Here is a 17544-nt window from a genome sequence, read left to right on the forward strand (position 1 = left end):
CAAGCAAACCAATTTTGAATAATACATTTTTAATTTAATTTTTTCCTTCAGTCAGTATTTGCCATCTTCAGCAGTACTGAAGTAAAAAACTAAAATTAAAAATGCAATATTCACTGAGGCGGGTGGAATGCCTGAGGTCAGGAGTTTGAGACCAGCGTGGCCAGCACGGTGAAACCCCATCTCTACTAAAAATACAAAAATGAGCCAGGCAAGGTAGCACGCGCCCGTAATCCTGGCTACTCAGGAGGCTGAGGCAGGAGAATCGTTTGAACCTAGGAGGTGGAGGTTGCAGTGGGCCAAGACTGCGCCACTGCACTCCAGCCAGCATGACAGAGCAAGACTCCATCACACACACACACACACACACACACACCGAAAAAAATATATTATTCAAAATTCACAGCTGGGTGCAGTGGCTCATGCCTATAATCCCAGCACTTTGAGAGGCCAAGACAGGAGGATCACATGAGGCCAGGAGTTTGAGACCAGTCCAGCCAACATGGTGAAACCCCATTTCTACTAAAAATAGAAAAATTAGCCAAGTGTGGTGGTGCACATCTGTAATCCTAGTTACTAGGGAGGCTGAGGCAGGAGAATTGCTTGAACCCGGGACGCAGAGGGTTGCAATGAGCAGAGATCACACCACTGCACTCCGGCCTGGGCAACAGAGTGAGACTCTGTCTCAAAAAAGAAAAACAAACTCACAAAAACAAATAAGTATAAAAGAAATTCAAGTAACTGAATTTCTCAATGGTGTTTAAGTTTATAACATATATAATTCTGAAGTTTTAAAAATTAAAACTTCACTGAGACTTCTGTGACACCCTGTACTGTTAAATGAGAGAAGGAATTATCCCGCTTTGTTTTGTAGTCCTGGATTTTTTTTCTGAGAATTACACATACCTACCAATGTTAAATAAAGATTTGATAAACCCATATTTAAAGACCACACAAGCCAAGAGTGCTTTAATGATCTTGAAATACAAACAGCACAGCTAGCATTCTAAATATTATTTTATTTTCAAACTTGTCAAATTTACAGTAACTGAGAAGATAACCCTGTACAGTTCAAAATCAGTTCTACTTTTTGCTGTTGAAATAAAATATGTCCCAATACGTTTAAAGCCTTAACTTTACTCACTGAACAATTTCAATTTTAACACCTATACAAATATATATAAAAAGAATTTTTAAAAAATCAGAATCATCCAACTGTAATAACCAAATTGTGACAATTCTCTATGAGGGCAAAACTTAAAACTTCAAGTCAGCTCCTAAAAATAAGAATGACATAATATAATTTAATGAATACATGGAAATTTTACAAGGATACCAGCTAAATTTTAACAAAGCTCTACTCAATACCCACTTTATCACTTCCCATCTGGGACTTTCTCTTATAATATGCTTTTGTTTCTGTGTTTAGGCTTAAGGAAGACCATTGTATCCAATATACACCAAACCAAGACTGTATTTACATTTGTAAAGTAGAGTCTTTGTATAATTATACTTTTTTGTATGTTACAAAACAATGTGATAGCTATAACAAAATAAGTTATAATTAGGAAAGATAACATAATTACCTGTATTAAGATCAATATGAAGAAGAGTTTAGCCTACACTATACCATTCATTCTTGAATAGGTACTTTATCACTTTTATTATATACACTATTTAAAAAACAAAATCAACCCTTTTATTCAAAGAAATCCCACAGAGTTTTGTCTAATTGTATAGTATTTGGCAAAAAGGGGGACGTTACCTTTGGACTGACAAATGATACGTGCATTTTACTCTCTCTTTATAAAAAAAGAAAATATGCAAAATATCATTTATATGCAATGTAATAAAACAGTTTGCATTCTCAAAATGTCCACTTAGGTCATTGAGAGATTTTCTATTTCAATTATTCAAGCTACTCTGTTCTTAAAACTTTCATACTTTCCCCTAAATTGTCCTCAAGTATGTAACTTTTTAAAATTCCACATTCAAGGTTAAGAATTTTAAGACTCTTATGATTGCTAGATAGATTTCAAAACATTACTACTATCTATGATGAAAAATGCTGCAGCAGGCAATAGGAAACAGTGATAAGTCCCAGACCGAATATTCAAAACTGGCAGAAGTAAAATGGCTTAGAGAGAAAACTGGCACCTACTCCTGAGATCATCAAAAAGGCGAATACATCAATAAATTGGTGACAATGGCTACCTCTGGGCTGGGTGGGAGTGAGGAAGAGACATTAGCATCTTCTGAATGCCTTCCAGAAGGAAGACTGAATAGTTGATTGAATATACGCCTAAACTGCTAATTTACAATGCATGGCCAACCCTGGGTCTAAACTTGTAGGAACCTTTGAAGTACATCATGGTGCTCTATCAGACCATTCTCTTGGCCTGCATCTTACCCCCGGCAAGAGAAAGTTGTCATTCTGAAGGCTTCTTTAACAAGTGTATTTCTATTAATTAGATTTATTTCTATCTCCTCTACATTTTGGCCCAGCTGAAAAAGCATGTGCCCATAATACAGCGTAAGTAGCAGCAAATTCTAAAAAAAAGGAAAGAAAGAAAGAAAATTTGAGACAGCATCTTGCTCTGTCTCCCAGGCTGGAATGCAGTGGCACAACCTTAGCTCACTGCAACCTCTGCCTTCTGGGTTCAAGCAATTTTCTTGCCTCGGCCTCCTGAGTAGCTGGGACCACAGGTGTGCACCATCACGCCCAGCAAATTTGTTGTGTTTTTATAGAGATGGGGTTTCACTATGTTGCCCAGGATGGTCTCAAACTCCTGGACTCAAGCAATCTGCCCACCTCAGCCTCCCAAAGTGCTGGGATTACAGGCGTGAGCTACTACACCCAGCCCTAAATTATTTTTATCAAACTAATTCATCTAAGTATTAAGTGTGCATCTTATGCCAGGTTCTTTACTACATTACAACAGTAGGATTTACAACTTCATCCCCAAAACAAACAAAAATAAATGAAAAGAACACAAAACAAGAGTCAACTTTAGATTCAGTGGCTGGCTTTGTCGAGCAACAGTGTAGTGGCCTTCTGGTGGCTGGAGGTGACTAGCAGCATCTTTGAATTCACTAACAGAACAAAATGCAAATCTTTGTGAAGACCCTGACCATCAGCCTGGAGGAGGAGCCCAGTGACACCACTGAGAATGTAAAGGCCAAGATTCAGAGTAAAGAAAGTATGCCCCTGACCAGAAGAGGCTCATTTCTGCAGGCAACCAGCTGGCAGATCACACTTTCTGATTACAACAGCCAGAGTCAACCCTGCACCTCGACTCCATCTGAGGAATGGCTGTCAGTTCTTCAGTCTCCTATTCACAGTGCCCAATGACGGCATTAACTGCACCGTTGCCATTTGCCCCAATTTAAATTTAGAAATGACCAGTTTCAGTAATAGCTGAACCTGTTCAAAATGCTAATAAAAGTTTTGTTGCACAGTAGCCAAAAAAAAAAAAAAAAACACAGTCAACCTTAACTTTTCCTTAAATAACAATTAATTCAACATGAACTATGATGCAAGTTCCTTCACGCTGGTCTCAACTTCTTCTCCACTAAAATAAGGCAGGTGGAATAATTTCTACAACAAATATCAACCAAAAAGGTTTTGAGCTACACAAGCATAGCCTTTGTATGTGGCCTGCCGGTACACTCTTTCACCACTAGGGGATGTTCCAACATTAGTAAGGAAAAAAGGCTGAGTTACAACAAGACTTAATAAACAGAACTGATGCAGTTATCCGAAGTGATCAAGAATGATTAAAGATGAGAAATTATCTCAAAGAACTAAAAACAGAACTACTATTCGACCCAGCAATCCCATTTCTAGGTATATATCCAAAGGAAAATAAATCGTCCACAAAAAAGACACATGCACTCATATGTTCATCACAGCAGTATTCACAATAGCAAAGACATGGAATCAACCTAGGTGTCCATCAATAGTGGATTGCATAAAGAAAATGTGGCACACATACACTATGGAATACTATGCAGCCATAAAAAATAATAAAATTATGTCTTTTGCAGCAACATAGATGCAGCTGGAGGCCATTATTTAAGCATTCGAATTAATGCAGAAACAGAAAACCAAATACTATATGTTCTCACTTATAAGTGGGATCTAAACATTGGATATACATGGACATAAAGATGGGGAACAACGGACACTGGGGACGACTAGATGAAGGAAGGGGTGGGGCAAGGGTACCTATCGGGTACTCTGCTTACTACCTGGTTGATGGGATTAATCATACCCCAAATGTTAGCATCACACAATATGATTCATGTAACAAAACTGCACAGGTATTCCCTGAATCTAAAATAAAAGTTGAAATTTTAATGAGAAATTATATATTTTAGTACCAGTGGAGATCGTGATGTGGAAAGCAGGAATTGCCTTTTTAAAAGATGCCCTGCATTCATGTGTCTCAACAAAAAATTAAGATACGCAATAAAACACAAAACAAATGATCATGGGGAGGACAGAGACAGCTATATTAATACTCCCTTTACATTCTAGTCTGAAACTAGAATTTAGGGATCTTGCAAAGTTGTAAAGCAAGGGAGAGAACAATAACAAAGAGCAAATGAACCTATTACAGAACAAGATGATGTACTTAAAATATAAAATTATATGGTAAGACATTATTTGCCCATTAAACTGGTGAAAAAAAAAAAAAACCTGACAAGGAGCAACCTTATATATTGGTCTTAGGAGTGAATCTGTCCTACCTTTTTAAAAAACCAATTGGCAAGATACTTAAATTTTGTCTACGGCCATGCCATCTTGAACATGCCAATCTCATCTGATCTCAGAAGACATGTAAATTTAAAACCTATACACTTTGATCCAACAATCCCAGTTCTTAAAATCTATGACAAATACATATATAGGTACATAGGTACAAAACATGTACATTGCAGCACTGTTTGCAGCAGGGGGAAAAAAACCTAGAACCCACCTGAACGTCCATCAGTAGAAGAATAGATGAATAATTTATGGAATTAAGGAGAATGAGTTAAATCTATGTGTAGAGACCAAGACAGATCTACATAATATATAAAAACAGGAAAAAAGGAATAAGTCTAATACACTACTTTTATAGCAACCAAATAACTCTGTGGATATGTGTTTTTAAAAGACCAAAGAGAAAGGTGTAAGATATACACCAAACTGTTAACATCATCTCATATTGCAAGGCAGAGGCTACCATTAACAGTTTCTTCAAATTCCTCTGCATCTTTAGATTTATGAAGTAGAGTATAAAAGTTTTGTGCTTTCTTTCCTTTGGGGGGGTGACAGTGGGTATTTAAAAGCAAAAACACCTAGTCAGAACAAATAAAAGAGTTTTTTGGGTTTTTTTAAGAGATGAGGTCTCACTCTGTCAGCCAGGCTGAAAGACAGTGGCACCGTCACAGCTGACCACAACCTCGACTCCTGAGCTCAAGGGATGCTCTCTTGAACAGGAAGGGGCTGCAGGCCTGAGCCACCACACCTAATTCCCCCAATTCCCCCATAAAGATGAGGTCTCTTCATGTTGCCAGGCTGGTCTCGAACACCTGGGCTCAAGGGCTCCTCCCACCTTGGCCTCCCAAGCAGCTGGAAATAGGAGTATGTTAAAATAAGCAGAAAAGAAATTGTGTGGCATGGGCATGTAATATAATAGAAAATGACAAATCAAGAGTTTCAATAACAGCTTGTGTAAACAAACCAAATGGATAAATGAGCCTAATTCCCCCAAACTAAAAATTATACTTTTAAGTTCAGAGTTAAGGTAAAGTTGTTGTTGAGTAATATGTAAATTAATGTCTCCATTATAATGCAAATTAACAACTATTCATTTGAAACTGTAATGCTATTAATAAAAATCTCAAATAACTGTCGACATTTCAGTCATAAAATTAAAGATGGTCTCTGAAATTTAAGCATTCATGATTCTCATTTTACCATAGCTAAAATCAAGACACTGCTGAGATAAAACCTTACAGCTGCTGCTGTCAAGTGGCTGCTGTGATGCAGGGCTCACTGCACACTCATGCTTCAAACTGGCCACACTGCTCAGACTATGGCCATGGCAGCTGAGTAATGTGCACTGTTGCTAAGACTATGTTGAGTTTAAATTACTAATTAAAGTATTCAAAAAGATTACACTGTAGTTGCATAATAAAACAAAAAGTAACGTTCTGCATAGAAAGATACTGAAATAGAGCAGCAAGGTGGAGACCAAAAGCTACGATGAGAAAAAGGGGGGGCTAGGGAATAGTATAGGAATAGGTAAGAGTAGAGAAGAAAAAAAGAAGAGCAGAAGAAAATTTTCCAGAGGTTATACTTCCAAGTCTTCAGTGTGTTAAAGACATATAAACCTCAGAAATGTTTGTTTTTTCTTATTAATAGCAAACCTAAAAATAATTTTTCTCATTACTTCTGTATGGTTCACTTCAGAATTACTGTACAATTTTAAACAAAGCAAAACTAGTTTTCCTCATGATCTACACTACAGAATGATTCATATTTCACTCTTCCAGATTCTGATTTGAAAATCCAACCACAAAGAAGCACAAAATCACTAGGAAGCAATTCTGTACAAAAAGTACAGTCCTGCAAATGTATAAATCTAACTCATAGGTACTTGGGTCAACTTTAAGTTACATGAATTTGGGTTTTTCTACTTGAGTCCTTTGTCTAATCTGAAACCTACCCATGCTAACTCAGCACAGACAATACAAAGGCCGTAACATTTACATTCAACAAATATTTCAAAAATACAGTAATATAAGTTGCTATTGAAGAAGTTAATCACCTCATTCATGGTACAACCATCATAAAAATGTTAACTTTCTAACCTCCTATGATCGTCCTGTATGCCACTATTCAGGATTTAAAAAAACCACACACACACACACACACACACACCCCACAATCAATATATTTAGGCACTATAACAACCACAACAGTGACACCTGTATGGGAATATTTAGTTTACACAACACTTTTATGGGCATTATCTACTCTACTTACCAGAATACCGCCTTTCAAAACCAGGAAAAAAATCACCTTCACTTAACCAAGATTAGTATTTTTCATTTTCCCCAGAAAGTCAAGCATGGGGTGACTTTACATCAAAAAGCTTTACCAACAAATTTAAGGAATGACACGTAGGCAGCACCACCTTTCAAGGGACAAAATTCATTTAAAAACCAATTCTTACTCCACATGTACTTGAAATACATTTCTCCATAAGGAAAATAGTGTCTAGACTCCTAAGATAGCCCACAAATGCCCATTTTACCTCCTACAACTGCTGAGCTGCGGCTCACATTACACTAGCCTGGGTTGCTGGGCAGGTAGCCAGGTTACCAAGCCTCCATTGCCTCTGCCCACTTCTTAATTATTAATATTCCTCAGGCTCTTCTCTTTGTAACAATCTCATCAGGGGTGGCACTACTGGACCATCGCGATGGCAACTACCAATTCACATTTTCAGCACTGATCTCGCATGTGCTTCAGACCCACAGATTCAACTACATGTTTGCAGACAGCTAACATTCAATAGCTTCATTTTCTTTTTCTTCCAAAAAATCTGTCCCAGCCACCACCAATTCCCCCTACTCCTTTAATGAGTATGAGCTGCCTAAAAAGCCAAGCCAGGAATTTAGAAGTCACCTTCGAATTCTTCCTATCTCACACCTTCTATATCCAACCGGCCACTCATCTTATGACTACCCTTCTCAAATCCACCTCACCACGCCTATCTCCATCGGCTTTGCCTTGATTCAGGTCCTGAGCCCTCGTCTCCCTCATTCAAGTCTGTATGCAGCCAGATACGACCATTTCTCTATTTCTCTTTCTACGTAAAATTTCAGTAGCTTCCCATTGTCTGTAGGAGCAATTCCCAAACTGGTAAAAGAGTACCTTCAAAGTAAGTTGTTTTTGTTTTTCAAAAAAATTAAATTGAACTAGATTAAACAATATTAAGCAGGCCTCTCACTAGCAAAGTTTTAAGTCTTACAACGCACAACATGATGTATTTCCCTGCCATGAGGAACTGGGGTGGAAGGGAGCCCCAACTGGGTTCCAAGGTCAAAGTCAAAATTGATTGCAAGACATGTAAGATCCTACAGACTCTGGCCCTGCCTAGTTGTCAACACCATCTGCCATTCATCAATGGTTATCACTCGCCCCTTACAAACCTCACGTCATTGATTTAGAACACAATCTATAGTTCTTCAAAGAGCCCTACTGTTCCCTGACTCCACTTCTTTATATAGAATATTCCTTCTGCCAAGAATGCCCTGCTCTTAGTCTGGCTAAAGAGCTCCTACTTAGTCTTCCAGGACCAGCTCAGGCTACTAAGCTTTGATTGTCCCTTCCACCTCCTAGCAGAGGACTGCCCCCACCTTTCTCCCACCTCTGCAGGTATCAGAGCACTTGTCCAACAACACTGAACTTACAGACTAAAAACCTCAAAGGCTGGGAACCAGGCAAGCATCCAGCAGTGCAGCTGAATAAAGGAGACAGGGCAAGACTGGGTGAAGAAGGGGTGGAATCCCTCTTCTTTTTCCGGGCGAAATTTGACAACAAAGTGATTTTGTCTTTGGCATGCTCCCGCATCTCATCCCTATGCCCCTTTCGCAGCTCTCCCAATATCCTGTGTTCCCAGGTCCCTTAGTGACCTCATGGAACTCTACACAACCTCCACCACAGCACTATGCTCTTCAGATCAACCCTTCCTCTTCCTCTTAACCAGGATCCTTCTGTTCAGAAGTTAATACATAAATTAGTGACAGCTTCTCATAGCTGTTAACCTAAGATGAATCACCATGAAACAAAATTTTAAAAGAAGTATGGAGAGGATATGGGGAGTGGACACTCTATTGCACAGAAAGCCTGGCCCAGAAGAGTCTAGGAGTCTCTTCCTGACTGGGCCCCCCAGAAGTCTTTCCACTTCACTTCATCCACTCCTACAGATTAGCTGCAATGAGTGCTACAGGTAGAGACACAGCTGGGGCAGGCGCTACCATCCTACAGATCATCTGTTCTTCTTGGGTTGAATACCTCTCTGTATTTGTTTTAGTTTGAGACCACTTATGGTTAATTCTTCAGCAGACAGAACGTTCTCACCAACATGTTCACCAATAAACTTAAAACAGTGTCTTCACTCCAGCCAAGTGATTCCCTGAAATCTAACCCCAAACTACTGCTTGACTAGAAAAAGGTAAATTCAATCAGAAAACCAAGATGTTGTCAAGTATCCTAATATTTCAAATAAATCTGTAAATATTAAATTAGCATTCTAGCAATAATCATTCTGGTTTATTGCCAATTTGATTTCATAAAAACTCATTTGTTAGAATGGTATTGCCTACCATGTGCCAACTAGTGGTCTAAATGCTCGAGGTTACAAGATTAAATTTTTAACATTAAGGAACCACATCTAGTAGGCTAGACAAATAAGTAAGCAAACAAATATCAAACAAAATGGTGACCAATGGCACCACGGAGAAAGAGAGGAGAACCAAGAACAGAAAAGACTTCAGAAAAGAACTATGCCTTGATCTAAGACCTGAAGGATGTAAAGTTGATCAAGCAAACAAGCAGTAAGAGGAAAAATACTAGGGAAAAAATAGAGAGATGAAATCCAAGCAGGGGAACTGCCACATGCAGAAGTACTATAGTGAGAGATCCTAAAAAATGCCAGGAACACAAGTTATTTAAACTGACTGGTGCACGGGGTGATAGCCTTTGAGGAATAATTATAAATGGAGGTTTAGAAAGATAGGACAGGATCAGATTATAAGAAGGGTCTTGTTAGACATGATAAGCAATACAGATTATCTTGTAGGTGATGGAGATTCTGAACTTTTATCATCTGAAAGAGATCCTAGGCTAGGCCAAGGAGCCATATTCCTGAAGAATACAACGTGAATGGTATCCTCTGGACTTGTGCAATGCAACAGCACAGTGTTTACCTGCTGGACTGTGTATGTGTAAGAGAGCGGAACTCATTCATCGATGTCTCCCCAGCATCCAGCCCTGTGTTTGGCATGTACAGGAACTGAAACACTATTAAATAGTTAGAAGTACCAATGCAGTCCTAAGGGCGTAACCAAGAGGCCCCTAACCAAGCCCCCTTCCTTGCTACCTATAAAATCACAACTCTTATGCGCTACAATAACTTATCATTGCCACAACTATTAAGGGAACATGAAGAATGGTGATTCACTATGGGCTGCACCAGAGATGAGAAAGGATTGGGGCGGGGGGTACTCTTTGAGATGCTTCTGAATCTGACTAAATTAAGGAGCTTATTCTATTCTTTTCATCAAACACTGAACAGAAAACCATGGGTTAGCTTAAAATTATTCTTCAGCTAACTCTAAGGCAGTGCTGACAATTATGAAAAGTGCATTTTCATATCAAAAAGACCCATTAAATATTTCAACTAAGCGTTTGCTAGGTTAGTCTAGTCTTTCAAGTAAGTGCTACAGACAAAATTATGTCATTTGCCTATTGTACTTTACATTTTACTTAGTATACTAGTCTACTTATTATAATTAGCATTAAATAGGTTTCTATCTTTTGTGCTTAGGAAAATAAGAAACAAACATTAAAAAAAGGATAAACAAGGAAACTACAGATGAAAATTGTAAATGAGCTTAGAAAACTGGTGACTGAAGCTAAGGCATGATCTAGAGATGAATGAAAAATCTTTGGTCTAAAAATAAATAAATAAATAAAATTTAAAAAAAAGAAAAATCTTTGGTCTATAAGGAACCAGTGACTAGGATTCCATGTTTAAAGAAATCTAAAGGTCACAAAATTGAAATATAATTCAAAGCCTTCTTTAAAAAAAAAAAATAGAAATATTTGACTAATCAGAATTTTTTAATGAAAATAAGGCATATAAAGTCCTAAAATAAACATAATTACAGATAGTTTTAAATCTTATAAGGTGGTCAGAGACAGAGACATTGGGTAACAGTAACACAGAAGATGGGAGAGAAAATAGAGTGCAAACACACCAGAGAGGTAAAGAGAAAAACTAAAATATACATAAAATGTATATCGGAGATACATGAGGTTAACATCTTGAGCTTTTGAGGATGTTGCGACTAAAGATACAAAATCATGGAGTGTTTTGGACATAAAAAGCCTGAATATAACATTATTGCCTGCTGTTCCAGTTAACAAAAAAACAAAGAGCAATCATCAATCACACCGCACACACACATCTGACTTGTTTTGAGTATCTTCAATGTTACTAAGTTAACAAATAATAAGTTACCCTTCACTCAGACTCTAATCCTTACAATTCTCTAAGGTACCCTTTATCACCTCTATCTGGCAAATAAAAAAGCTCTCAGCCGTTCAGTGACTTACTTAAGCCAGTAAGTAAGTAGGTAAGACTGGTATGTGACAGAGCTGTAATTCAAAATCACTATGGCTCTGAAGCCCACATTTTTATCCAACACACCATGCCCCCTTCCAGGACATAAGACTGTTAAGTTTTTAGCCACCATCATGTTTTTACATACTCATGTTTTCTTACTGTGCTATCCCCAGAGTAATATTTCAGATACTTTAAATTTCATGGAAGCCATTAATAATTTATACCACTCTTTTAAAACAATGCAGATCTTGCTAGCAGTAAGGAATAAATTTACTCTTTAAAAAAACAAAACAAAAGCACTCAAAGTAGTTGAGTATCCCCTCAGAATGATAGAAAGTACCAATAATCTCCTAATATTCTCAACTTTATTACCTAGCCTTTTAATTATACTAGATCTTTTGGGGGCATAACCTTAGGGAGACAGCAGATGTTCATAAAGCCCTAAGTTATTTCTCCATTATTCACACTGTGGAGTCACATCATATATGCACTTAATTAAAACCAATTCAACTACTTACACTCTGGGGGGAGCAACAGAGAAAAATAATTTAAATAATGATGATAGCATGCCTTCCTTTACACCCCTGTCCCAGAGTGAGCATGAAATGAAGACTATAAATCTGCTATGCTCAGTCAATCTAAAGACCATTCACCTGTCAAAACGGTCTCACAGAGCTGATGAGGATTCCAGCTCACCAAAAAAGGGACCTCTCTAAAACTACAGGAAAAACTGGCCGCTGGAATTGAAAGACAGAATGTCAGTTTCCAACCAGTTTTCAAACTGGTGCCTTTTTAAAAGACTTTTTCCAAGGGTAATTTTGACTACACAGGATTTTTATCTGAGAATTTAGGCCCAAAGGCCCCATGAGCAGTGACTGCACTTTATTCAGCTCTTTAGATCAATGAGAAAAAAATTAGGACCCAAAACACTTGTCTTTTATATCAAAATAAATAACTAATATATATTTCATCCTATTTCACAAATGGAAAAAAAACAACAGAGCAACAGGGATGCTATAAAGAAACCACCCTTAGACACATATGTGGGAGCAATTCCATGACTCATTTTAAACAAACTAAAAATAGTTTGTTTCAAGAAGTCTGTCAAGCAAGCAAAGGCAACCCTTAAAAGTTGGCTCTCAACGGAAAAAAAAACGCAAAAGTTTTGAGATGTGCCATTACTACAGAGTACAAAATTAAAGCAAGGGTGAAAGGAATACCCAAGCTAGAGAAAGGATCTGGGGTTCTAACCCCAGATCCTTTATGCTGTCACTTCGCTTTCCTCTTCTCTAAAAAGGAACTAATCTAAATAATCCATGATCTCTCCGCATTATTTTCCAGTCTCACACCTCTTTATTTCAATGTTCAACTCCTTTGTGAAAAAAATAAGAAAAACTCACTGAGCTAGAACCATCTTTCACCCTACCATCCAACATCAGTTACAAGTGTTTTTACTTCAAACTTGAGAAAGATTCTGTAGACATCAGCAATTTCCAGACCATGTAATTAGGAAATTCTACTTTACATACTTAACTGACTTTTTCTGGAAATTTAATTTCTTATCTAACTAGTCTCTGAGTGCCAATTGATCATTTAAAACCAAGATCCACAGGGAGTAAGTGTAAGAATCAACAAAAAAGACAAAATTCTGATTGACAGATTAATTTTGCGGTCTTGACGTTTACTATTCGAGTTAATGTTTTACCATCTCAGACTCTAGCAAAGGCTCCAATATGGCTCTGTGGGTCTAAGATGTTAACAGATATGGTATTGGCAGAGTTCCCTCTAGAGAATCGTTTTATGGAAACTTTTCAGCAATCCCCATCCTCAAACAACTTTCCTCAGTGTCAGGCATTTATTTGGACAGTTCTCTCCTTTATTCCGTTTTTCTCCCTTCTTACTGATTACCATAAAGTCATTTTTTAAACTATCATAACAGTGATCATTTTTTCCAATTACCATTTACTCATGTTGTCTCATTTTACCTCTATTTTTAACCTTATTAATACAAATTATTTTTGGTTCTGTTTTAAGACAAAGTCTCGCTTTGTCACTCAGGCTGGTCTCAAACTCCTGGCCTCAAGCCATCCTCCTGCCTTGGCCTCCCAAAGCACTGGGATTACAGGCATGAGTCACTGTGCATAACCTACTAATACAAATAGTTTTAACTCCTTTTACAATCACTAGTTATCTAGTGATAACTGATTAGGACCTTCTTCTACCTTACAAATATCTGCTTTTCTCCAGATTCATTTGAGCACAGAATGTATTCTTTTTTTAAACCTAAATCTTAATTAAAATGATGTGGCAGAAATCTGAACCTCTCTTATTTCTCTACTCTCAAAATATGATGATCAACAAAACTCAAACGAGAACCTAACAATTTCCTGCTTCTTGCATGCTATCTGAACTTCAGTGGTTAATTAGAACATGGTTTTGGCTGGGCAAGGTGGCTCATGTCTGTAATTCCAACACTTTGGGAGGCTGAGGCAGGAGGATCACTTGAGGCCAGGAGTTCTGAGACAAGCCTGGGCAACAAACCGAGATACTCATCTCTACAAAAAAATTTTAAAGGCCGGGCGTGGTGGCTCACGCCTGTAATCCCAGCAGTCTGGAAGGCGGAGGCGGGCGGATCACAAGGTCAGGAGTTCAAGATCAGACTGGTCAACATGGTGAAACCCGTCTCTACTAAAGATACAAAAAATTAGCCAGGCATGGTGGTGAGCACCTGTAATCCCAGCTACTCGGAAAGCTGAGGCAGGAGAATCGCTTAAACCTGGGAGGCGGAGGTTGCAGTGAGTGGAGATCACACCTCTGCACTCCAGCCTGGATGACAGTACAAGACCCCGTCAAAAAAAAAAAAAAAAAATTTTTTTTAAAATTAGCCAGACATGATGGCACACACCTGTTGTCCCAACTACCCTTGTTGCTGAGGCAGGAGGGTCGCCTGAGCCCAGGAACTCAAGGCTGCAGTGAGCCATGATCGTACCACTACACTCTAGCCTGAGTGACAGAGCGGACTCTTTTTCTGGGGAAAAAAAAAAAGGATGGGGTGCAGTGATTAATGCCTGTAACCCTAATACTTTGGGATGCCAAGGCAGGTGGACTGCTTGAGTTCAGGAGTTTGAGACCAGCCTGGGCAACATGGTGAAAACCCACCTCTACAAAAAAAAAAAAAAAAAAAATTAGCTGGGTGTGATGGCGCACACCTGTGGTCCCAGCTACTCTGGAAGCTGAGGGGGAGGACTGCTTGAGCCCAGAAGGTCAAGGCTGCAGTGAGCCATGACAGAACCACTGTACTCCAGCCTGGGAGACAGAGCAAGACCCTATCTCAAGAAAAATTCAACATGGTTTTGACTACAGATTTATTCTCTCCATAGGCCAATCAGCTTCATTTTCATAAAAACTATGTTCCAAAACCAAGGCTAAATCCCATCAGCTACCTCTTGGATCCAGATGAGATATGGCATATTCAGAATGCATTCAGAGGTAACACCAAGAAGAAATATAATTTCCAATTTCTTCTGGCTACTCTGGGCACACTGCCTATCGGGTAGCCCTGTTCTGCAAGGAGCAGTATTAAAAACTGTTTTTAAAACTTTAAAAAATAAGAAATATGATTCTAAGAAGGGAGAGAGAAGGGAGAAAAGGATGGGTACAAAATATCTAAGAGTTAAACGGAGCTATATTTGAATGGATGACAAATGGAATAGGAGTTGGCAGCTTATCACCTATCAGTTAAAACAGTTCACAGTTGTGTGCTAAAAGAAGGTGATCTAGTGTGTGATACCTATTAAGATGACATATCTGATTTATCACCAGAATCTGAGGTTCAGAGCTGTTATGTTGCCTAGTCACATACAACTAACCTCATAAACCCAGAGACAGAAACCTCTATGTTAAGCACATTAACACAGAGCTAGGTTTCTGTCTGTCTTCAAAGTCGCTTATAGTGTAATCTGCTTAACTTCTTTGATTTTTTTTTTTTTAGCAAAGAAAAATACTGTTACCTGAAAGTGTTGAGGATTAGTTGAGACCGTATGTAAAGAAAGGAGCACTTTTCCTGACACATAATGGTTTCTTTCCTTCTTCCATTCCATATATTGAATCAAACTATGCTTGCATAACGTGGTGGTTTTGTAACTACTGTGAATACGAGGTTTTAGAATATGAATATGCTTTATTCCTAAGATAAATAGTAATCTTAGGAGATAGGCACTAGATCATATCACTATAGATATACAACCTACTCAATGGTCAAACTCAGTGAGAATGAGCAGTGATGGGGACGCCCTATGGAACTTTGTCTTTATTCTGTCTTTTTTCTCAGTCTGAGTGATAATGGAAATAAGAACTTTATACCTGTGAATGACAACAAAGTGGTTTATAATTTCGAAAATCTTGAAGACAGAAATAGGATTTCAAAATGAGCTTGATAATGTGGTTTATCCAAAGTGGATTCTGTGTGCTGTGTATTTGGTGACCTAAACTAACTACGTAAGTATCAACCGTCAAGCTCGGTGGCTCGCGCCTGTAATACCAGCACTTTGGGAGGCCTAGGCAGGAAGATCACCTGAAGGCAGTAGTTCGAGACCAGCCTGGCCAACATGATGAAACCCTGTCTCTACTAAAAATACAAAAAATTAGCTGGGCGTGGTGGCGCATACCTGAAATCCCAGCTACTTAGGAGGCTGCGGCAGGAGAATCGCTGAAACCCAGGAGGCAGAGGTTACAGTGAGCCGAGTTCACACCACTGCACTCCAGCCTGGGCAACAGAGCGAGATGCCATCTCAAAAAAAAAAAAAATTTAAAGCAACCAAATAGTGTCACTTTTCCTACCCAATCCCCTGACTAAAGCCAGGCACTGCTGTTCTAACAAGGCTCAAAATCTCACTTAACTATTTCACTCTCTGCCTGATCTAATGGTAGGATAATGCAAATCAAAGATAGTAGCAAAAGTTATGTTCTACAACAATCATTAATAATAGGTTTACTATTTCGAACAACTTCCAAGCACTGATATGCCTTAAAGGGGTTGCCAACCAGGATGAGATGCCCACACATATTGATTTTTGGCAACTGTAGTCTATTCAGCAAAGCAACAAACCTCTAGAGGAAATAATGCCACATATATTCCAGTGAAACAAAATTAATACACGTGCCTTGGTAAAGAGGCTGAGTTCTAACCAAAGATAGAGCACTGTTCATTATGTACTCACCCTTCAAAGGAATCAAATCGAAACACTTTCATTTTAGCAACGAAACTTTTTAAGGGCTTTATTTTGCAATAATCTTTCAAGTCCCTGCATTTCTTAGATTCTTTAAATTCTAACTTCCTGCCTCATAGATCTAAAATAGCCATGACATACCCAGGTATGTTCTACTCATTTAGTTAGAATTGTATAGAGGAACACAAGTCTGTTTCTAGGTGTACGACTCCATACCCATTCATTTTGCACTAATATAACCACTAAATATAGCTCTAAGACACTGATGATTAAAAGCGGTTAATCATGTGAGTGATTCATACCTCCTATGTCCAAACACCAAGATTCAGGGATGTCTGTCAGATCTATGGGAACAGGAAACAATAAACACCTGTCACAAAGCTTTTTCCAAACCGGGAAGCCCCCAGCTGAGTTCCTGCCAATCCCAACCCGATTCCCTCCCCTTCATCCCTACCCCTCACCTCCCCAAAAAAGCCAGAGGTCATACTTCCACCAGAATCTGACTCAGTGAAGAGAATGGAGAGACAGAAAAGCCATAGCGACAGTGGCCACGAGAGCACTGCTAGGGGAACGGGCCCTGGGTTTTTCTAGTCCTCACTGCCACAGAGTCCGAGTGGGAGGCCTCAGGCAAGTCAGAAGTCACTTTTCCTCCACGGCACTCACTCCTTTTATCTGTAAAATGCGGAGATGGCAAGCAGCTCCATACTCCACGGCTGAGGACGAGCTACGGTCCCGCACAGACCCATCGAGGGCCCTGCCAGCACCCCTACCGCCTCTGCCCACAGGACCTCCACCTCCCACAGGACTTTCCGAAAGGGCTGACTACCAACTACCCCGCGCCCGGCCCCCACGCTCGCCCCCGGCAGGCAGCGCGTCCCCCCCAGGCCTTCGCACCCACCGCGTGGGCT

At 39.1% G+C, this 17544-nt stretch overlaps 1 protein-coding gene across 4 annotated transcripts in view; it reads right to left on the reverse strand.

The window, feature by feature from the left end:
* ATP13A3 (ATPase 13A3) overlaps window positions 1-17544 on the reverse strand; it is an 84879-nt gene that overhangs the window by 66733 nt on the left and 602 nt on the right. For all 4 annotated transcript variants that reach the window (XM_032171923.1, XM_032171921.1, XM_032171922.2 and 1 more), the window contains exon 2: window positions 16939-16980. The gene's annotated coding sequence lies outside the window, so the exon portion shown is untranslated. The remainder of the gene's footprint in view (window positions 1-16938; window positions 16981-17544) is intronic.

The sequence above is a fragment of the Hylobates moloch genome, unplaced genomic scaffold (assembly GCF_009828535.3).
Source record: "Hylobates moloch isolate HMO894 unplaced genomic scaffold, HMol_V3 SCAFFOLD_13, whole genome shotgun sequence".
NCBI classification, from domain to species: Eukaryota; Metazoa; Chordata; class Mammalia; order Primates; family Hylobatidae; genus Hylobates; species Hylobates moloch.